Here is a 23,014-nt window from a genome sequence, read left to right on the forward strand (position 1 = left end):
TCTGGTGGAGTATTTTGCCTTTAAGCAGCTGTGTGTATTCTTGAACCCATATCTATGGGAGTATTTTGCTTTGAAGCAGCTGAGTGTATTCTTGAACACGTATCTTACTTAAACACATGCTAAAAAGAAAGAAAGAAATGTTTATTAAATGGAAAGAGGGAGGCATATCTAAAGAAGATTATAATGCAGTCTGCAGATCCTGCAGGGCACGTATCAGGTTAGCTAAAGCTGACAATGAATTAAGGCTTGCAAGAGATGTCAAAAGCAATAAAAAAGGATTTTGGGGGTATGTCAAAAGTAAAAGAAAAGTCAAATATGCTATAGGATTTTTACAGGATGAAAATGGAGAAATGGTAAGAGAGGATGTTGAGAAGGCCGAACTTTTTAATTCCTATTTTGCATCTGTTTTCTCTCAGAAAGAAAATGTAACATCAACTGATCTTCACTGTCCTTTTAAAGGAATAGATGAATCCAAGTTATCTGTAAACAGAAAGATTGTGAGGGAATATTTAGCTAACATAAATGAGTTCAAGTCTCCAGGTCCAGATGAATTGCACCCCAGAGTACTGAAGGAGATCGTAGAAGAAATTTTAGAACCACTCTCCATAATCTTTGAAAATTCTTGGAGAACAGGAGAAGTCCCAGAAGACTGGAGAAGAGCAAATGTTGTTCCTATCTTCAAAAAGGGGAAGAAGGTGGACCCAGGGAACTATAGGCCGGTGAGTCTGACTTCTATACCAGGAAAGATCTTTGAACAAATTATTAAACAACATGTATGTAAGTACATGGATAAGAATGAAGTGATTAACCAGAGTCAGCATGGGTTTGTAACTAACAAGTCATGTCAGACTAACTTAATTTCCTTCTATGACAGAATCACTGACTGGGTGGATCAGGGAAATGCTGTAGATATAGTATATCTTGACTTCAGCAAAGCATTTGACAAAGTATCTCACACCATCCTTATTGAAAAAATGACCAAGTATGCAATGGACCAGGCAACTGTTAGGTGGATTCATAACTGGCTTAGTGATCGGACTCAAAGGGTGGTTGTAAATGGCTTCACATCCAGCTGGATGAATGTCTCAAGTGGGGTACCACAGGGCTCCGTCCTGGGACCTGTATTGTTCAACATCTTTATCAATGATTTAGATGAAGGAATTGAGGGTAAACTGATTAAATTTGCTGATGACACAAAGCTAGGAGGGATAGCTAATACTAGAGAAGAGAGAGAGAGGATTCAAAAAGACCTAAATAAACTGGAGCAGTGGGCAGCAACCAACAGAATGGTTTTTAACAGGGAAAAATGCAAAGTACTACATCTGGGCAATAAAAATGAAAAAAGCATATACAGAATGGGAGGAATAGAGCTAAGCAACAGTACATGTGAAAAAGACTTAGGTATACTAATAGATCATAGACTGAACATGAGTCAACAGTGTGATGCAGCAGCAAAAAAGGCAAATACAATTCTGGGATGTATTAACAGAAGCATACAGTCTAGATCACGTGAAGTCATTATCGGTCTTTACTCCTCTTTGGTCAGACCTCATCTGGAATACTGTGTACAGTTTTGGGCACCACATTTTAAAAAAGACATAGACAAACTGGAGCAAGTTCAGAGAAGAGCGACCAGAATGGTGACTGGTCTGCAAACCATGTCCTATGAGGAACGGTTGCAGGATTTGGGAATGTTTAGCTTGCAAAAAAGAAGACTGAGAGGAGACTTAATAGCTGTCTACAAATATGTCAAGGGCTGTCACATTGTAGAAGGATCATCTTTATTCTCATTTGCACAAGGAAAGACTAGAAGCAATGGGATGAAACTAAATGGGAGGAGACACAGATTAGATATTAGAAAAAACTTTTTGACAGTTAGGGTGATTAATGAGTGGAACAGGCTGCCACGAGAGGTGGTGAGTTCCCCTTCAATGGACGTCTTCAAACAGAGGCTGGACAGACATCTGTCTGAGATGATCTAGTGAATCCTGCTTTGAGCAGGGGGTTGGACCAGATGACCCAGGAGGTCCCTTCCAACTCTACCATTCTATGATTCTATGATCTGGAGGAGTATTTTGCCTTTAAGCAGCTGTGTGTATTCTTGAACACATATCTGGTGGAGTATTTTGCCGTTAAGCAGCTGTGTGTATTCTTGAACCCATATCTGGAGGAGTATTTTGCCTTTAAGAAGCTGTGTGTATTCTTGAACACATATCTGGTGGAGTATTTTGCCTTTAAGCAGCTGTGTGTATTCTTATACCCATATCTGGTGGATTATTTTGCCATTAAGCAGCTGTGTGTATTCTTGAACACATATCTGGTGGAGTATTTTGCCTTTAAGCAGCTGTGTGTATTCTTGAACCCATATCTATGGAAGTATTTTGCTTTTAAGCAGCTGTGTGTATTCTTGAACACATATCTGTGGGAGTATTTTGCTTTTAAGCAGCTGTGTGTATTCTTGAACCCATGTCTGGTGGAGTATTTTACTTTTAAGCAGCTGTGTGTATTCTTGAACCCATATCTGGAGGAGTATTTTGCCTTTAAGAAGCTGTGTGTATTCTTGAACACATATCTGGTGGAGTATTTTGCCTTTAAGCAGCTGTGTGTATTCTTGAACCCATATCTGTGGAGTATTTTGCCTTTAAGCAGCTGTGTGTGTTCTTGAAACCATATCTGTGGGAGTATTTTGCCTTTAAGCAGCTGTGTGTATTCTTGAACCCATATCTGGTGGAGTATTTTCCTTTTAAGCAGCTGTGTGTATTCTTGAACCCATATCTGGTGGAGTGTTTTGCCTTTAAGCAGCTGTGTGTATTCTTGAACCCATATATGGTGGAGTATTTTGACTTTAAGCAGCTGTGTGTATTCTTGAACACATATTTGGTGGAGTATTTTGCCTTTAAGCAGCTGTGTGTATTCTTGAACCCATGTCTGGTGGAGTATTTTGCCTTTAAGCAGCTGTGTGTATTCTTGAACCCATATCTGGTGGAGTATTTTACCTTTAAGCAGCAGTGTGTATTCTTGAACACATATCTGGTGTAGTATTTTACCTTTAAGCATCAGTGTGTATTCTTGAATGCATATCTGGTGTAGTATTTTGCCATTAAGCAGCTGTGTGTATTCTTGAACCCATTTCTGTGGGAGTATTTTGCCTTTAAGCAGCTGTGTGTATTCTTGAACCCATATCTATGGGAGTATTTTCCCTTTAAGCATTGTGTGTATTCTTGAATCCATATCTGGTGGAGTATTTTGCTTTTAAGCAGCTGTGTGTATTTTTGAACCCATATCTGTGGGAGTATTTTGCCTTTAATCAGCTGTGTGTATTCTTGAACCCATATCTGGTGGAGTATTTTGCTTTTAAGCAGCTGTGTGTATTCTTGAACCCATATCTGTGGGAGTATTTTGCCTTCAAGCAGCTGTGTGTATTCTTGAACCCATATCTGTGGGAGTATTTTGCCTTTAATCAGCTGTGTGTATTCTTGAAACCATATCTGGTGGAGTATTTTGCTTTTAAGCAGCTGTGTGTATTCTTGAACCCATATCTGTTGGAGTATTTTGCTTTTAAGCAGCTGTGTGTATTCTTGAACCCATATCTGTGGGAGTATTTTGCTTTTAAGCAGCTGTGTGTATTCTTGATCACATATCTGTGGGAGTATTTTGCCTTTAAGCAGCTGTATGTATTCTTGAACCCATATCTGGTGGAGTATTTTGCTTTTATGCAGATGTGTGTATTCTTGAACACATATCTGGTGGAGTATTTTGTCTTTAAGCAGTTGTGTGTATTCTTGAACCCATATCTGGTGGAGTATTTTGCCTTTAAGCAGCTGTGTGTATTCTTGAACCCATATCTGTGGGAGTATTTTGCCTTTAAGCAGCAGTGTGGATTCTTGAACCCATATCTGTGGGAGTATTTTGCCTTTAAGCAGCTGTGTGTATTCTTGAACCCATATCTGGTGGAGTATTTTGCTTTTATGCAGATGTGTGTATTCTTGAACACATATCTGGTGGAGTATTTTGTCTTTAAGCAGTTGTGTGTATTCTTGAACCCATATCTGTGGGAGTATTTTGTCTTTAAGCAGTTGTGTGTATTCTTGAACCCATATCTGGTGGAGTATTTTGCCTTTAAGCAGCTATGTGTATTCTTGAACCCATATCTGGTGGAGTATTTTGCCTTTAAGCAGCTGTGTGTATTCTTGAACCCATATCTGGTGGAGTATTTTGCCTTTAAGCAGCTGTGTGTATTCTTGAACACATATCTGGTGGAGTGTTTTGCCTTTAAGCAGCTGTGTGTATTTTTGAACCCATATCTGTGGGATTATTTTACCTTTAAGCAGCTGTGTGTATTTTTGAACACATATCTGGTGGAGTATTTTGCCTTTAAGCAGCTGTGTGTATTCTTGAACCCATATCTGGTGGAGTATTTTGCCTTTAAGCAGCTGTGTGTATTCTTTAACACATATCTGGTGGAGTATTTTGCTTTTAAGCAGCTGTGTGTATTCTTGAACACATATCAGTGGGATTATTTTACCTTTAAGCAGCTGTGTGTATTCTTGAACCCATATCTGGTGGAGTATTTTGCCTTTAAGCAGCTGTGTGTATTCTTGAACCCATATCTATGGAAGTATTTTGCTTTTAAGCAGCTGTGTGTATTCTTGAACCCATATCTGGTGGAGTATTTTGCCTTTAAGCAGCTGTGTGTATTCTTGAACCCATATCTATGGGAGTATTTTGCCTTTAAGCATTGTGTGTATTCTTGAATCCATATCTGGTGGAGTATTTTGCTTTTAAGCAGCTGTGTGTATTCTTGAACCCATATCTGTGGGAGTATTTTGCCTTTAAGCAGCTGTGTGTATTCTTGAACCCATATCTGGTGGAGTATTTTGCCTTTAAGCAGCTGTGTGTATTCTTGAACCCATATCTATGGGAGTATTTTGCTTTGAAGCAGCTGTGTTTATTCTTGAACCCATATCTGGTGGAGTATTTTGCTTTGAAGCAGCTGAGTGTATTCTTGAACACGTATCTTTAGGAGTATTTTGCCTTTTAGCAGCTGTGTGTATTCTTGAACACATATCTGGTGGAGTATTTTGCCTTTAAGCAGCTGTGTGTATTCTTGAACCCATATCTGGAGGAGTATTTTGCCTTTAAGAAGCTGTGTGTATTCTTGAACACATATCTGGTGGAGTATTTTGCCTTTAAGCAGCTGTGTGTATTTTTGAACCCATATCTGGTGGATTATTTTGCCATTAAGCAGCTGTGTGTATTCTTGAACACATATCTGGTGGAGTATTTTGCCTTTAAGCAGCTGTGTGTATTCTTGAACCCATATCTATGGAAGTATTTTGCTTTTAAGCAGCTGTGTGTATTCTTGATCACATATCTGTGGGAGTATTTTGCTTTTAAGCAGCTATGTGTATTCTTGAACCCATGTCTGGTGGAGTATTTTACTTTTAAGCAGCTGTGTGTATGCTTGAACACATATCTGGTGGAGTATTTTGCCTTTAAGCAGCTGTGTATTCTTGAACCCATATCTGTTGGAGTATTTTGACTTTAAGCAGCTGTGTGTATTCTTGAACACATATTTGGTGGAGTATTTTGCCTTTAAGCAGCTGTGTGTATTCTTGAACCCATGTCTGGTGGAGTATTTTGCCTTTAAGCAGCTGTGTGTATTCTTGAACCCATATCTGGTGGAGTATTTTACCTTTAAGCAGCAGTGTGTATTCTTGAACCCATATCTGCTGGAGTATTTTACCTTTAAGCATCAGTGTGTATTCTTGAACACATATCTGGTGTAGTATTTTACCTTTAAGCAGCAGTGTGTATTCTTGAACACATATCTGGTGGAGTACTTTGCCATTAAGCAGCTGTGTGTATTCTTGAACCCATTTCTGTGGGAGTATTTTGCCTTTAAGCAGCTGTGTGTATTCTTATACACATATCTATGGGAGTATTTTGCCTTTAAGCAGCTGTGTGTATTCTTGAACCCATATCTATGGGAGTATTTTGCCTTTAATCAGCTGTGTGTATTCTTGAACCCATATCTGGTGGAGTATTTTGCTTTTAAGCAGCTGTGTGTATTCTTGAACCCATATCTGTAGGAGTATTTTGCCTTCAAGCAGCTGTGTGTATTCTTGAACCCATATCTGGTGGATTATTTTGCCTTTAAGCAGCTGTGTGTATTCTTGGACCCATATCTGGTGGAGTATTTTGCTTTTAAGCAGCTGTGTGTATTCTTGAACCCATATCTGTTGGAGTATTTTGTTTTTAAGCAGCGGTGTGTATACTTGAACCCATATCTGGTGGAGTATTTTCCTTTTAAGCAGCTGTGTGTATTCTTGAACCCATATCTGGTGGAGTATTTTGCCTTTAAGCAGCTGCGTATTCTTGAACCCATATCTGGTGGAGTATTTTGACTTTAAGCAGCTGTGTGTATTCTTGAACACATATTTGGTGGAGTATTTTGCCTTTAAGCAGCTGTGTGTATTCTTGATCACATATCTCTGGGAGTATTTTGCCTTTAAGCAGCTGTGTATTCTTGAACCCATATCTGTTGGAGTATTTTGACTTTAAGCAGCTGTGTGTATTCTTGAACACATATTTGGTGGAGTATTTTGCCTTTAAGCAGCTGTGTGTATTCTTGAACCCATGTCTGGTGGAGTATTTTGCCTTTAAGCAGCTGTGTGTATTCTTGAACCCATATCTGTTGGAGTATTTTACCTTTAAGCAGCAGTGTGTATTCTTGAACCCATATCTGCTGGAGTATTTTACCTTTAAGCAGCTGTGTGTATTCTTGAACACATATCAGTGGGATTATTTTACCTTTAAGCAGCTGTGTGTATTCTTGAACACATATCAGTGGGAGTATTTTGCCTTTAAGCAGCTGTGTGTATTCTTGAACCCATATCTGGTGGAGTATTTTGCTTTTAAGCAGCTGTGTGTATTCTTGAACCCATATCTATGGGAGTATTTTGCCTTTAAGCAGCTGTGTGTATTCTTGAATCCATATCTGATGGAGTATTTTGCCTTTAAGCAGCTGTGTGTATTCTTGAACCCATATCTGGTGGAGTATTTTGCCTTTAAGCAGCTGTGTGTATTCTTGAACCCATATCTATGGGAGTATTTTGCTTTGAAGCAGCTGTGTTTATTCTTGAACCCATATCTGGTGGAGTATTTTGCTTTGAAGCAGCTGAGTGTATTCTTGAACACGTATCTGGAGGAGTATTTTGCCTTTAAGCAGCTGTGTGTATTCTTGAACACATATCTGGTGGAGTATTTTGCCGTTAAGCAGCTGTGTGTATTCTTGAACCCATATCTGGAGGAGTATTTTGCCTTTAAGAAGCTGTGTGTATTCTTGAACACATATCTGGTGGAGTATTTTGCCTTTAAGCAGCTGTGTGTATTCTTGTACCCATATCTGGTGGATTATTTTGCCATTAAGCAGCTGTGTGTATTCTTGAACACATATCTGGTGGAGTATTTTGCCTTTAAGCAGCTGTGTGTATTCTTGAACCCATATCTATGGAAGTATTTTGCTTTTAAGCAGCTGTGTGTATTCTTGAACACATATCTGTGGGAGTATTTTGCTTTTAAGCAGCTGTGTGTATTCTTGAACCCATGTCTTGTGGAGTATTTTACTTTTAAGCAGCTGTGTGTATTCTTGAACCCATATCTGGAGGAGTATTTTGCCTTTAAGAAGCTGTGTGTATTCTTGAACACATATCTGGTGGAGTATTTTGCCTTTAAGCAGCTGTGTGTATTCTTGAACCCATATCTGTGGAGTATTTTGCCTTTAAGCAGCTGTGTGTGTTCTTGAAACCATATCTGTGGGAGTATTTTGCCTTTAAGCAGCTGTGTGTATTCTTGAACCCATATCTGGTGGAGTATTTTCCATTTAAGCAGCTGTGTGTATTCTTGAACCCATATCTGGTGGAGTGTTTTGCCTTTAAGCAGCTGTGTGTATTCTTGAACCCATATATGGTGGAGTATTTTGACTTTAAGCAGCTGTGTGTATTCTTGAACACATATTTGGTGGAGTATTTTGCCTTTAAGCAGCTGTGTGTATTCTTGAACCCATGTCTGGTGGAGTATTTTGCCTTTAAGCAGCTGTGTGTATTCTTGAACCCATATCTGGTGGAGTATTTTACCTTTAAGCAGCAGTGTGTATTCTTGAACCCATATCTGCTGGAGTATTTTACCTTTAAGCATCAGTGTGTATTCTTGAACACATATCTGGTGTAGTATTTTACCTTTAAGCAGCAGTGTGTATTCTTGAACACATATCTGGTGTAGTATTTTACCTTTAAGCATCAGTGTGTATTCTTGAATGCATATCTGGTGTAGTATTTTGCCATTAAGCAGCTGTGTGTATTCTTGAACCCATTTCTGTGGGAGTATTTTGCCTTTAAGCAGCTGTGTGTATTCTTGAACCCATATCTATGGGAGTATTTTGCCTTTAAGCATTGTGTGTATTTTTGAATCCATATCTGGTGGAGTATTTTGCTTTTAAGCAGCTGTGTGTATTCTTGAACCCATATCTGTGGGAGTATTTTGCCTTTAATCAGCTGTGTGTATTCTTGAACCCATATCTGTGGGAGTATTTTGCTTTTAAGCAGCTGTGTGTATTCTTGAACCCATATCTGTGGGAGTATTTTGCCTTCAAGCAGCTGTGTGTATTCTTGAACCCATATCTGTGGGAGTATTTTGCCTTTAATCAACTGTGTGTATTCTTGAACCCATATCTGGTGGAGTATTTTGCTTTTAAGCAGCTGTGTGTATTCTTGAACCCATATCTGTTGGAGTATTTTGCTTTTAAGCAGCTGTGTGTATTCTTGAACCCATATCTGTGGGAGTATTTTGCTTTTAAGCAGCTGTGTGTATTCTTGAACCCATATCTGTGGAAGTATTTTGCCTTTAAGCAGCTGTGTGGATTCTTGAACCCATATCTGTGGGAGTATTTTGCCTTTAAGCAGCTGTGTGTATTCTTGAACCCTTATCTGGTGGAGTATTTTGCTTTTAAGCAGCTGTGTGTATTCTTGAACCCATATCTGGTGGAGTATTTTGACTTTAAGCAGCTGTGTGTATTCTTGAACCCATATCTGTGGGAGTATTTTGCCTTTAAGCAGCTGTGTGTATTCTTGTACACCTATCTGTGGGAGTATTTTGCCTCTAAGCAGCTGTGTGTATTCTTGAACCCATATCTGGTGGAGTATTTTGCTTTTATGCAGATGTGTGTATTCTTGAACACATATCTGGTGGAGTATTTTGTCTTTAAGCAGTTGTGTGTATTCTTGAACCCATATCTGTTGGAGTATTTTGTCTTTAAGCAGTTGTGTGTATTCTTGAACCCATATCTGGTGGAGTATTTTGCCTTTAAGCAGCTATGTGTATTCTTGAACCCATATCTGGTGGAGTATTTTGCCTTTAAGCAGCTGTGTGTACTCTTGAACCCATATCTGGTGGAGTATTTTGCTTTTAAGCAGCTGTGTGTATTCTTGAACCCATATCTGGTGGAGTATTTTGCCTTTAAGCAGCTGTGTGTACTCTTGAACCCATATCTGGTGGAGTATTTTGCCTTTAAGCAGCTGTGTGTATTCTTGAACACATATCTGGTGGAGTGTTTTGCCTTTAAGCAGCCGTGTGTATTTTTGAACCCATATCTGTGGGATTATTTTACCTTTAAGCAGCTGTGTGTATTTTTGAACACATATCTGGTGGAGTATTTTGCCTTTAAGCAGCTGTGTGTATTCTTGAACCCATATCTGGTGGAGTATTTTGCTTTTAAGCAGCTGTGTGTATTCTTGAACACATATCAGTGGATTATTTTACCTTTAAGCAGCTTTGTGTATTCTTGAACCCATATCTGGTGGAGTATTTTGCTTTTAAGCAGCTGTGTGTATTCTTGAACACATATCTGTGGGAGTATTTTACCTTTAAGCAGCTGTGTGTATTCTTGAACCAATATCTGGTGGAGTATTTTGCCATTAAGCAGCTGTGTGTATTCTTGAACCCATATCTATGGGAGTATTTTGCCTTTAAGCAGCTGTGTGTATTCTTGAATCCATATCTGGTGGAGTATTTTGCCTTTAAGCAGCTGTGTGTATTCTTGAACCCATATCTGGTGGAGTATTTTGCCTTTAAGCAGCTGTGTGTATTCTTGAACCCATATCTATGGGAGTATTTTGCTTTGAAGCAGCTGAGTGTATTCTTGAACACGTATCTTACTTAAACACATGCTAAAAAGAAAGAAAGAAATGTTTATTAAATGGAAAGAGGGAGGCATATCTAAAGAAGATTATAATGCAGTCTGCAGATCCTGCAGGGCACGTATCAGGTTAGCTAAAGCTGACAATGAATTAAGGCTTGCAAGAGATGTCAAAAGCAATAAAAAAGGATTTTGGGGGTATGTCAAAAGTAAAAGAAAAGTCAAATATGCTATAGGATTTTTACAGGATGAAAATGGAGAAATGGTAAGAGAGGATGTTGAGAAGGCCGAACTTTTTAATTCCTATTTTGCATCTGTTTTCTCTCAGAAAGAAAATGTAACATCAACTGATCTTCACTGTCCTTTTAAAGGAATAGATGAATCCAAGTTATCTGTAAACAGAAAGATTGTGAGGGAATATTTAGCTAACATAAATGAGTTCAAGTCTCCAGGTCCAGATGAATTACACCCCAGAGTACTGAAGGAGATCGTAGAAGAAATTTTAGAACCACTCTCCATAATCTTTGAAAATTCTTGGAGAACAGGAGAAGTCCCAGAAGACTGGAGAAGAGCAAATGTTGTTCCTATCTTCAAAAAGGGGAAGAAGGTGGACCCAGGGAACTATAGGCCGGTGAGTCTGACTTCTATACCAGGAAAGATCTTTGAACAAATTATTAAACAACATGTATGTAAGTACATGGATAAGAATGAAGTGATTAACCAGAGTCAGCATGGGTTTGTAACTAACAAGTCATGTCAGACTAACTTAATTTCCTTCTATGACAGAATCACTGACTGGGTGGATCAGGGAAATGCTGTAGATATAGTATATCTTGACTTCAGCAAAGCATTTGACAAAGTATCTCACACCATCCTTATTGAAAAAATGACCAAGTATGCAATGGACCAGGCAACTGTTAGGTGGATTCATAACTGGCTTAGTGATCGGACTCAAAGGGTGGTTGTAAATGGCTTCACATCCAGCTGGATGAATGTCTCAAGTGGGGTACCACAGGGCTCCGTCCTGGGACCTGTATTGTTCAACATCTTTATCAATGATTTAGATGAAGGAATTGAGGGTAAACTGATTAAATTTGCTGATGACACAAAGCTAGGAGGGATAGCTAATACTAGAGAAGAGAGAGAGAGGATTCAAAAAGACCTAAATAAACTGGAGCAGTGGGCAGCAACCAACAGAATGGTTTTTAACAGGGAAAAATGCAAAGTACTACATCTGGGCAATAAAAATGAAAAAAGCATATACAGAATGGGAGGAATAGAGCTAAGCAACAGTACATGTGAAAAAGACTTAGGTATACTAATAGATCATAGACTGAACATGAGTCAACAGTGTGATGCAGCAGCAAAAAAGGCAAATACAATTCTGGGATGTATTAACAGAAGCATACAGTCTAGATCACGTGAAGTCATTATCGGTCTTTACTCCTCTTTGGTCAGACCTCATCTGGAATACTGTGTACAGTTTTGGGCACCACATTTTAAAAAAGACATAGACAAACTGGAGCAAGTTCAGAGAAGAGCGACCAGAATGGTGACTGGTCTGCAAACCATGTCCTATGCGGAACGGTTGCAGGATTTGGGAATGTTTAGCTTGCAAAAAAGAAGACTGAGAGGAGACTTAATAGCTGTCTACAAATATGTCAAGGGCTGTCACATTGTAGAAGGATCATCTTTATTCTCATTTGCACAAGGAAAGACTAGAAGCAATGGGATGAAACTAAATGGGAGGAGACACAGATTAGATATTAGAAAAAACTTTTTGACAGTTAGGGTGATTAATGAGTGGAACAGGCTGCCACGAGAGGTGGTGAGTTCCCCTTCAATGGACGTCTTCAAACAGAGGCTGGACAGACATCTGTCTGAGATGATCTAGTGAATCCTGCTTTGAGCAGGGGGTTGGACCAGATGACCCAGGAGGTCCCTTCCAACTCTACCATTCTATGATTCTATGATCTGGAGGAGTATTTTGCCTTTAAGCAGCTGTGTGTATTCTTGAACACATATCTGGTGGAGTATTTTGCCGTTAAGCAGCTGTGTGTATTCTTGAACCCATATCTGGAGGAGTATTTTGCCTTTAAGAAGCTGTGTGTATTCTTGAACACATATCTGGTGGAGTATTTTGCCTTTAAGCAGCTGTGTGTATTCTTATACCCATATCTGGTGGATTATTTTGCCATTAAGCAGCTGTGTGTATTCTTGAACACATATCTGGTGGAGTATTTTGCCTTTAAGCAGCTGTGTGTATTCTTGAACCCATATCTATGGAAGTATTTTGCTTTTAAGCAGCTGTGTGTATTCTTGAACACATATCTGTGGGAGTATTTTGCTTTTAAGCAGCTGTGTGTATTCTTGAACCCATGTCTGGTGGAGTATTTTACTTTTAAGCAGCTGTGTGTATTCTTGAACCCATATCTGGAGGAGTATTTTGCCTTTAAGAAGCTGTGTGTATTCTTGAACACATATCTGGTGGAGTATTTTGCCTTTAAGCAGCTGTGTGTATTCTTGAACCCATATCTGTGGAGTATTTTGCCTTTAAGCAGCTGTGTGTGTTCTTGAAACCATATCTGTGGGAGTATTTTGCCTTTAAGCAGCTGTGTGTATTCTTGAACCCATATCTGGTGGAGTATTTTCCTTTTAAGCAGCTGTGTGTATTCTTGAACCCATATCTGGTGGAGTGTTTTGCCTTTAAGCAGCTGTGTGTATTCTTGAACCCATATATGGTGGAGTATTTTGACTTTAAGCAGCTGTGTGTATTCTTGAACACATATTTGGTGGAGTATTTTGCCTTTAAGCAGCTGTGTGTATTCTTGAACCCATGTCTGGTGGAGTATTTTGCCTTTAAGCAGCTGTGTGTATTCTTGAACCCATATCTGGTGGAGTATTTTACCTTTAAGCAGCAGTGTGTATTCTTGAACACATATCTGGTGTAGTATTTTACCTTTAAGCATCAGTGTGTATTCTTGAATGCATATCTGGTGTAGTATTTTGCCATTAAGCAGCTGTGTGTATTCTTGAACCCATTTCTGTGGGAGTATTTTGCCTTTAAGCAGCTGTGTGTATTCTTGAACCCATATCTATGGGAGTATTTTCCCTTTAAGCATTGTGTGTATTCTTGAATCCATATCTGGTGGAGTATTTTGCTTTTAAGCAGCTGTGTGTATTCTTGAACCCATATCTGTGGGAGTATTTTGCCTTTAATCAGCTGTGTGTATTCTTGAACCCATATCTGGTGGAGTATTTTGCTTTTAAGCAGCTGTGTGTATTCTTGAACCCATATCTGTGGGAGTATTTTGCCTTCAAGCAGCTGTGTGTATTCTTGAACCCATATCTGTGGGAGTATTTTGCCTTTAATCAGCTGTGTGTATTCTTGAAACCATATCTGGTGGAGTATTTTGCTTTTAAGCAGCTGTGTGTATTCTTGAACCCATATCTGTGGGAGTATTTTGCTTTTAAGCAGCTGTGTGTATTCTTGATCACATATCTGTGGGAGTATTTTGCCTTTAAGCAGCTGTATGTATTCTTGAACCCATATCTGGTGGAGTATTTTGCTTTTATGCAGATGTGTGTATTCTTGAACACATATCTGGTGGAGTATTTTGTCTTTAAGCAGTTGTGTGTATTCTTGAACCCATATCTGGTGGAGTATTTTGCCTTTAAGCAGCTGTGTGTATTCTTGAACCCATATCTGTGGGAGTATTTTGCCTTTAAGCAGCAGTGTGGATTCTTGAACCCATATCTGTGGGAGTATTTTGCCTTTAAGCAGCTGTGTGTATTCTTGAACCCTTATCTGGTGGAGTATTTTGCTTTTAAGCAGCTGTGTGTATTCTTGAACCCATATCTGGTGGAGTATTTTGACTTTAAGCAGCTGTGTGGATTCTTGAACCCATATCTGTGGGAGTATTTTGCCTCTAAGCAGCTGTGTGTATTCTTGAACCCATATCTGGTGGAGTATTTTGCTTTTATGCAGATGTGTGTATTCTTGAACACATATCTGGTGGAGTATTTTGTCTTTAAGCAGTTGTGTGTATTCTTGAACCCATATCTGTTGGAGTATTTTGTCTTTAAGCAGTTGTGTGTATTCTTGAACCCATATCTGTTGGAGTATTTTGTCTTTAAGCAGTTGTGTGTATTCTTGAACCCATATCTGGTGGAGTATTTTGCCTTTAAGCAGCTATGTGTATTCTTGAACCCATATCTGGTGGAGTATTTTGCCTTTAAGCAGCTGTGTGTATTCTTGAACCCATATCTGGTGGAGTATTTTGCCTTTAAGCAGCTGTGTGTATTCTTGAACACATATCTGGTGGAGTGTTTTGCCTTTAAGCAGCTGTGTGTATTTTTGAACCCATATCTGTGGGATTATTTTACCTTTAAGCAGCTGTGTGTATTTTTGAACACATATCTGGTGGAGTATTTTGCCTTTAAGCAGCTGTGTGTATTCTTGAACCCATATCTGGTGGAGTATTTTGCTTTTAAGCAGCTGTGTGTATTCTTGAACCCATATCTGGTGGAGTATTTTGACTTTAAGCAGCTGTGTGTATTCTTTAACACATATTTGGTGGAGTATTTTGCTTTTAAGCAGCTGTGTGTATTCTTGAACACATATCAGTGGGATTATTTTACCTTTAAGCAGCTGTGTGTATTCTTGAACCCATATCTGGTGGAGTATTTTGCCTTTAAGCAGCTGTGTGTATTCTTGAACCCATATCTATGGAAGTATTTTGCTTTTAAGCAGCTGTGTGTATTCTTGAACCCATATCTGGTGGAGTATTTTGCCTTTAAGCAGCTGTGTGTATTCTTGAACCCATATCTATGGGAGTATTTTGCCTTTAAGCATTGTGTGTATTCTTGAATCCATATCTGGTGGAGTATTTTGCTTTTAAGCAGCTGTGTGTATTCTTGAACCCATATCTGTGGGAGTATTTTGCCTTTAAGCAGTTGTGTGTATTCTTGAACCCATATCTGGTGGAGTATTTTGCCTTTAAGCAGCTGTGTGTATTCTTGAACCCATATCTATGGGAGTATTTTGCTTTGAAGCAGCTGTGTTTATTCTTGAACCCATATCTGGTGGAGTATTTTGCTTTGAAGCAGCTGAGTGTATTCTTGAACACGTATCTTTAGGAGTATTTTGCCTTTTAGCAGCTGTGTGTATTCTTGAACACATATCTGGTGGAGTATTTTGCCTTTAAGCAGCTGTGTGTATTCTTGAACCCATATCTGGAGGAGTATTTTGCCTTTAAGAAGCTGTGTGTATTCTTGAACACATATCTGGTGGAGTATTTTGCCTTTAAGCAGCTGTGTGTATTTTTGAACCCATATCTGGTGGATTATTTTGCCATTAAGCAGCTGTGTGTATTCTTGAACACATATCTGGTGGAGTATTTTGCCTTTAAGCAGCTGTGTGTATTCTTGAACCCATATCTATGGAAGTATTTTGCTTTTAAGCAGCTGTGTGTATTCTTGATCACATATCTGTGGGAGTATTTTGCTTTTAAGCAGCTATGTGTATTCTTGAACCCATTTCTGGTGGAGTATTTTACTTTTAAGCAGCTGTGTGTATGCTTGAACACATATCTGGTGGAGTATTTTGCCTTTAAGCAGCTGTGTATTCTTGAACCCATATCTGTTGGAGTATTTTGACTTTAAGCAGCTGTGTGTATTCTTGAACACATATTTGGTGGAGTATTTTGCCTTTAAGCAGCTGTGTGTATTCTTGAACCCATGTCTGGTGGAGTATTTTGCCTTTAAGCAGCTGTGTGTATTCTTGAACCCTTATCTGGTGGAGTATTTTACCTTTAAGCAGCAGTGTGTATTCTTGAACCCATATCTGCTGGAGTATTTTACCTTTAAGCATCAGTGTGTATTCTTGAACACATATCTGGTGTAGTATTTTACCTTTAAGCAGCAGTGTGTATTCTTGAACACATATCTGGTGGAGTACTTTGCCATTAAGCAGCTGTGTGTATTCTTGAACCCATTTCTGTGGGAGTATTTTGCCTTTAAGCAGCTGTGTGTATTCTTATACACATATCTATGGGAGTATTTTGCCTTTAAGCAGCTGTGTGTATTCTTGAACCCATATCTATGGGAGTATTTTGCCTTTAATCAGCTGTGTGTATTCTTGAACCCATATCTGGTGGAGTATTTTGCTTTTGAGCAGCTGTGTGTATTCTTGAACCCATATCTGTAGGAGTATTTTGCCTTCAAGCAGCTGTGTGTATTCTTGAACCCATATCTGGTGGATTATTTTGCCTTTAAGCAGCTGTGTGTATTCTTGGACCCATATCTGGTGGAGTATTTTGCTTTTAAGCAGCTGTGTGTATTCTTGAACCCATATCTGTTGGAGTATTTTGTTTTTAAGCAGCGGTGTGTATACTTGAACCCATATCTGGTGGAGTATTTTCCTTTTAAGCAGCTGTGTGTATTCTTGAACCCATATCTGGTGGAGTATTTTGCCTTTAAGCAGCTGTGTATTCTTGAACCCATATCTGGTGGAGTATTTTGACTTTAAGCAGCTGTGTGTATTCTTGAACACATATTTGGTGGAGTATTTTGCCTTTAAGCAGCTGTGTGTATTCTTGATCACATATCTCTGGGAGTATTTTGCCTTTAAGCAGCTGTGTATTCTTGAACCCATATCTGTTGGAGTATTTTGACTTTAAGCAGCTGTGTGTATTCTTGAACACATATTTGGTGGAGTATTTTGCCTTTAAGCAGCTGTGTGTATTCTTGAACCCATGTCTGGTGGAGTATTTTGCCTTTAAGCATCTGTGTGTATTCTTGAACCCATATCTGGTGGAGTATTTTACCTTTAAGCAGCAGTGTGTATTCTTGAACCCATATCTGGTGGAGTATTTTACCTTTAAGCATCAGTGTGTATTCTTGAACACATATCTGGTGTAGTATTTTACCTTTAAGCAGCTGTGTGTATTCTTGAACCCATATCTGGTGGAGTATTTTGCCTTTAAGCAGCTGTGTGTATTCTTATACACATATCTATGGGAGTATTTTGCCTTTAAGCAGCTGTGTGTATTCTTGAACCCATATCTATGGGAGTATTTTGCCTTTAATCAGCTGTGTGTATTCTTGAACCCATATCTGGTGGAGTATTTTGCTTTTAAGCAGCTGTGTGTATTCTTGAACCCATATCTGTAGGAGTATTTTGCCTTCAAGCAGCTGTGTGTATTCTTGAACCCATATCTGGTGGATTATTTTGCCTTTAAGCAGCTGTGTGTATTCTTGGACCCATATCTGGTGGAGTATTTTGCTTTTAAGCAGCTGTGTGTATTCTTGAACCCATATCTGTTGGAGTATTTTGCTTTTAAGCAGCTGTGTGTATACTTGAACCCATATCTGGTGGAGTATTTTCCTTTTAAGCAGCTGTGTGTATTCTTGAACCCATATCTGGTGGAGTATTTTGCCTTTAAGCAGCTGTGTATTCTTGAACCCATATCTGGTGGAGTATTTTGACTTTAAGCAGCTGTGTGTATTCTTGAACACATATTTGGTGGAGTATTTTGCCTTTAAGCAGCTGTGTGTATTCTTGATCACATATCTCTGGGAGTATTTTGCCTTTAAGCAGCTGTATGTATTCTTGAACCCATATCTGGTGGAGTATTTTGCTTTTATGCAGATGTGTGTATTCTTGAACACATATCTGGTGGAGTATTTTGCCTTTAAGCAGCTGTGTGTATTCTTGAACCCATATCTGGTGGAGTATTTTGCCTTTAAGCAGCTGTGTGTATTCTTGAACCCATATCTGTGGGAGTATTTTGCCTTTAAGCAGCTGTGTGGATTCTTGAACCTATATCTGTGGAAGTATTTTGCCTTTAAGCAGCTGTGTGTATTCTTGAACCCTTATCTGATGGAGTATTTTGCTTTTAAGCAGCTGTGTGTATTCTTGAACCCATATCTGGTGGAGTATTTTGAATTTTCAGCAGCTGTGTGAATTCTTGAACCCATATCTGGTGGATTATTTTGCCTTTAAGCAGCTGTGTGGATTCTTGAACCCATATCTGGTGGAGTATTTTGCCTTTAAGCAGCTGTATGTATTCTTGAACCCATATCTGGTGGAGTATTTTGCCTTTAAGCAGCTGTGTGTATTCTTGAACCCATATCTGGTGGAGTACTTTGCCTTTAAGCAGCTGTGTGTATTCTTAAACCCATATCTGGTGGAGTAATTTGCCTTTAAGCAGCTGTGTGTATTCTTGAACCCATATCTGTTGGAGTATTTTGCATTTAAGCAGCTGTGTGTATTCTTGAACCCATTTCTGTGGGAGTTTTTTGCCTTTAATTAGCTGTGTTTATTCTTGAACACATATCTGCTGATGTATTTTGCCTTTAAGCAGCTATGTGTATTCTTGAACACCTATCTGGTGGATTATTTTTCATTTAATAAGCTGTGTGTATTCTTGAACACATCTGGTGGAGTATTTTGACTTTAAGCAGCTGTTTATATTCTTGAACACATATCTGGTGGAGTATTTTGCCTTTAAGCAGCTGTGTGTATTCTTGAACACATATCTGGTGGATTATTTTACCTTTAAGCAGCTGTGTGTATTCTTGAACTCATCTGGTGGAATATTTTGCCTTTAAGCAGCTGTGTGTATTCTTGAACCCATATCTATGGGAGTATTTTGCCTTTAAGCAGCTGTGTGTATTCTTGAACACATATCTGTACGAGTATTTTGCCTTTATACAGCTGTGTGTATTCTTGAACCCATATCTGCTGGAATATTTTGTCTTTAAGCAGCTGTGTGTATTCTTGAGCCCATATCTGGTGGAATATTTTGTCTTTAAGCAGTTGTGTGTATTCTTGAACCCATATCTGGTGGAGTAATTTGTTTTTAAGCAGCTGTGTGTATTCTTGAACACACATCTGTGGGAGTATTTTGCCTTTAAGCAGCTGTGTGTATTCTTGAACCCATATCTGTGAGAGTATTTTGCTTTTAAGCAGATGTGTGTATTCTTGAACCCATATCTCTGGGAGTATTTTGCCTTTAAGCCGCTGTGTGTATTATTGAACACATGTCTGTGGGAGTATTTTGACTTTAAGCAGCTGTGTGTTTTCTTGAACCAATATCTGGTGGAGTATTTTGCCTTTAAGCAGTTGTGTGTATTCCTGAACTCATATCTGGTGGAGTATTTTGCCTTTAAGCAGCTGTGTGTATTCTTGAACCCATATCTGGTGGAGTATTTTGCCTTTAAGCAGCTGTGTGTATTCTTGAACCCATATTTGTGGGATTATTTTGACTTTATGCAGCTGTGTGTATTCTTGAACCCATATATGGTACAATATTTTGTCTTTAAGCAGCTGTGTGTATTCTTGAACCCATATCTGGTGTAGTATTTTGCTTTTAAGCAGTCGTGTGTATTCTGTAACCCATATCTGTGGGAGTATTTTGCCTTTAAGCAGCTGTGTGTATTCCTGAACCCATATCTGGTGGAGTATTTTGTCTTTATGCAGTTGTGTGTATTCTTGAACCCATATCTGGTGGAGTATTTTGCGTTTAAGCAGCTGTGTTTATTCTTGAACCCATATCTGTGAGAGTTTTTTGCCTTTAATTAGCTTTGTGTATTCTTGAACCCATATCTGGTGGAATATTTTGTCTTTAAGCAGCTGTGTGTATTCTTGAACCCATATCTGGTGGAGTATTTTGCTTCTATGCAGTTGTGTGTATTCTTGAGCCCATGTCTGATGGAGTATTTTGCTTTTAAGCAGCTGTGTGTATTCTTGAACCCATATCTGTGGGAGTATTTTGCCTTTAAGCAGCTGTGTGTATTCTTGAACCCATATCTGGTGGAGTATTTTGTCTTTAAGCAGTTGTGTGTATTCTTGAACCCATATCTGGTGGAGTATTTTGCCTTTAAGCAGCTGTGTGTATTCTTGAACCCATATCTGGTGGAGTATTTTGTCTTTAAGCAGCTGTGTGTATTCTTGAACCCATATCTGGTGGAGTTTTTTGCCTTTAAGCAGCGGTGTGTATTCTTGAACCCATATCTGTACGAGTATTTTGCCTTTATGCAGCTGTGTGTATTCTTGAACCCATATCTGTGGGAGTTTTTTGCCTTTAATTAGCTTTGTGTATTCTTGAACCCATATCTGGTGGAATATTTTGTCTTTAAGTAGCTGTGTGTATTCTTGAACCCATATCTGGTGGAGTATTTTGCTTCTATGCAGTTGTGTGTATTCTTGAACCCATATATGATGGAGTATTTTGCTTTTAAGCAGCTGTGTGTATTCTTGAACCCATATCTGGTGGAGTATTTTGTCTTTAAGCAGTTGTGTGTATTCTTGAACCCATATCTGGTGGAGTATTTTTCCTTTAAGCAGCTGTGTGTATTCTTGAACACATCTGCACGAGTATTTTGCCTTTATGCAGCTGTGTGTATTCTTGAATCCATATCTGGTGGAGTATTTTGCCTTTAAGCAGCTGTGTGTATTCTTGAACCCATATCTGGTCGAGTATTTTGCCTTTAAGCAGCTGTGTGTATTCTTGAACACATATCTGTGGGAGTATTTTGTCTTTAAGCAGCTGTGTGTATTCTTGAACACATATCTGTAGGAGTATTTTGCCTTTATGCAGCTGTGTGTATTCTTGAACCCATATCTGGTGGATTAATTTGTTTTTAAGCAGCTGTGTGTATACTTGAACACATATCTGGTGGAGTAATTTGTTTTTAAGCAGCTGTGTGTATTCTTGAACCCATATCCGTGAGAGTATTTTGCTTTTAAGCAGCTGTGTGTATTCTTGAACCCATATCTGTGAGATTATTTTGCTTTTAAGCAGCTGTGTGTATTCTTGAACCCATACCTGTGAGAGTATTTTGCTTTTAAGCAGCTGTGTGTATTCTTGAACCCATATCTGGTGGAGTATTTTGCCTTTAAGCAGCTGTGTGTATTCTTGAACCCATATCTGGTGGAGTATTTTGCATTTAAGCAGCTGTGTGTATTCTTGAACCCATATCTGTGGGAGTTTTTTGCCTTTAATTAGCTTTGTGTATTCTTGAACCCATATCTGGTGGAGTCTTTCGCCTTTAAGCAGCTGTGTGTAATCTTGAACCCATATCTGGTGCAGTCTTTTGCCTTTAAGCAGCTGTGTGTATTCTTGAACCCATATCTGGTGGAGTCTTTCGCCTTTAAGCAGCTGTGTATATTCTTGAACCCATATCTGGTGGAGTCTTTCGCCTTTAAGCAGCTGTGTGTATTCTTGAACCCATAGTTGTGAGATTATTTTGCCTTTATGCAGCTGTGTGTTTTCTTGAACCCATAGTTGTGGGAGTATTTTTCCTTTAAGCAGCTGTGTGTATTCTTGAACCCATATCTGGTGGAATATTTTGCTTCTAAGCAGTTGTGTGTATTCTTGAACCCATATCTGATGGAGTATTTTGCTTTTAAGCAGCTGTGTGTATTCTTGAACCCATATCTGGTGGAGTATTTTGTCTTTAAGCAGCTGTGTGTATTCTTGAACCCATATCTGGTGGAGTATTTTGCCTTTATGCAGCTGTGTGTATTCTTCAACCCATATCTATGGGAGTATTTTGCCTTTAAGCAGCTGTGTGTATTCTTGAACCCATATCTGGTGGAGTATTTTGCTTTTAAGCAGCTGTGTGTATTCTTGAACCCATATCTGGTGGAGTATTTTGTCTTTAAGCAGCTGTGTGTATTCTTGAACACATATGTGGTGGAGTATTTTGCCTTTATGCAGCTGTGTGTATTCTTCAACCCATATCTATGGGAGTATTTTGCCTTTAAGCAGCTGTGTGTATTCTTGAACCCATATCTGGTGGAGTATTTTGCTTTTAAGCAGCTGTGTGTATTCTTGAGCCCTTATCTGTGGGAATATTTTGCCTTTAAGCAGCTGTGTGTATTCTTGAACCCATATCTATGGGAGTATTTTGCCTTTAAGCAGCTGTGTGTATTCTTGAACCCATATCTGTGGGATTATTTTGCCTTTAAGCAGCTGTGTGTATTCTTGAAACCAAATCTGGTGCATTATTTTGACTTTACGCAGCTGTGTGTGTATTCTTGAACCCATATCTGTGGGAGTGTTTTGACTTTAGGCAGCTGTGTGTATTCTTGAACCCATATCTTTGGGAGTATTTTGCCTTTAAGCAGCTGTGTGTATTCTTGAACCCATATCTATGGGAGTATTTTGCCTTTAAGCAGCTGTGTGTATTCTTGAACCCATATCTGTGGGAGTATTTTGCTTTTAAGCAGCTGTGTGTATTCTTGAACCCATATCTGGTGGAGTACTTTGCCTTTAAGCAGCTGTGTGTATTCTTGAACACATCTGGTGGATTATTTTGCCTTTAAGCAGCTGTGTGTATGACGCACCCCTGGGCCTGTGTCGCGCAGCGTTGCGCATGCGGGAGCTTACCCGGAGCCGGATCTGTTGAGGGTTGTAGTCTCGTGGCGGTGACCCGGTCCGTGCCCAGTGAGTCAAACTAAGTGGCGAGTCTATTAGCAGTAGATGTTGGATGACTACGCCACCCGTTGAATGCAGCTTTGGAGCTGCCGCTGCAGGGCAGACCGCTGAGGCCGGTGGAAGGATGGTGCAGCGGGGATGGTATAACCCCCAACGGGAGGGGTATGGCCTCAGGGCAGCCGACGTGGATGATGGGGGTAGCAGGAACCACTCGGAGACGGTACGGTGTAGTTCAGGGTCTTTACTGGTGACAAAGATAGACCCTCCCGGAGTACTGGCTAGCAATTGGGGCCTGGTCAGTCCTTGAGCAGATGAGATCTCCCCTGGCCAGGCGGAGTTGTAGGCCTCCCAAATTGACTGTACTCTTCTGGCT

This window comes from Phyllobates terribilis, unplaced genomic scaffold (genome assembly GCF_046119375.1).
Source record: "Phyllobates terribilis strain yellow unplaced genomic scaffold, ASM4611937v1 Scaffold_8__6_contigs__length_399053987, whole genome shotgun sequence".
Taxonomy (NCBI): domain Eukaryota; kingdom Metazoa; phylum Chordata; class Amphibia; order Anura; family Dendrobatidae; genus Phyllobates; species Phyllobates terribilis.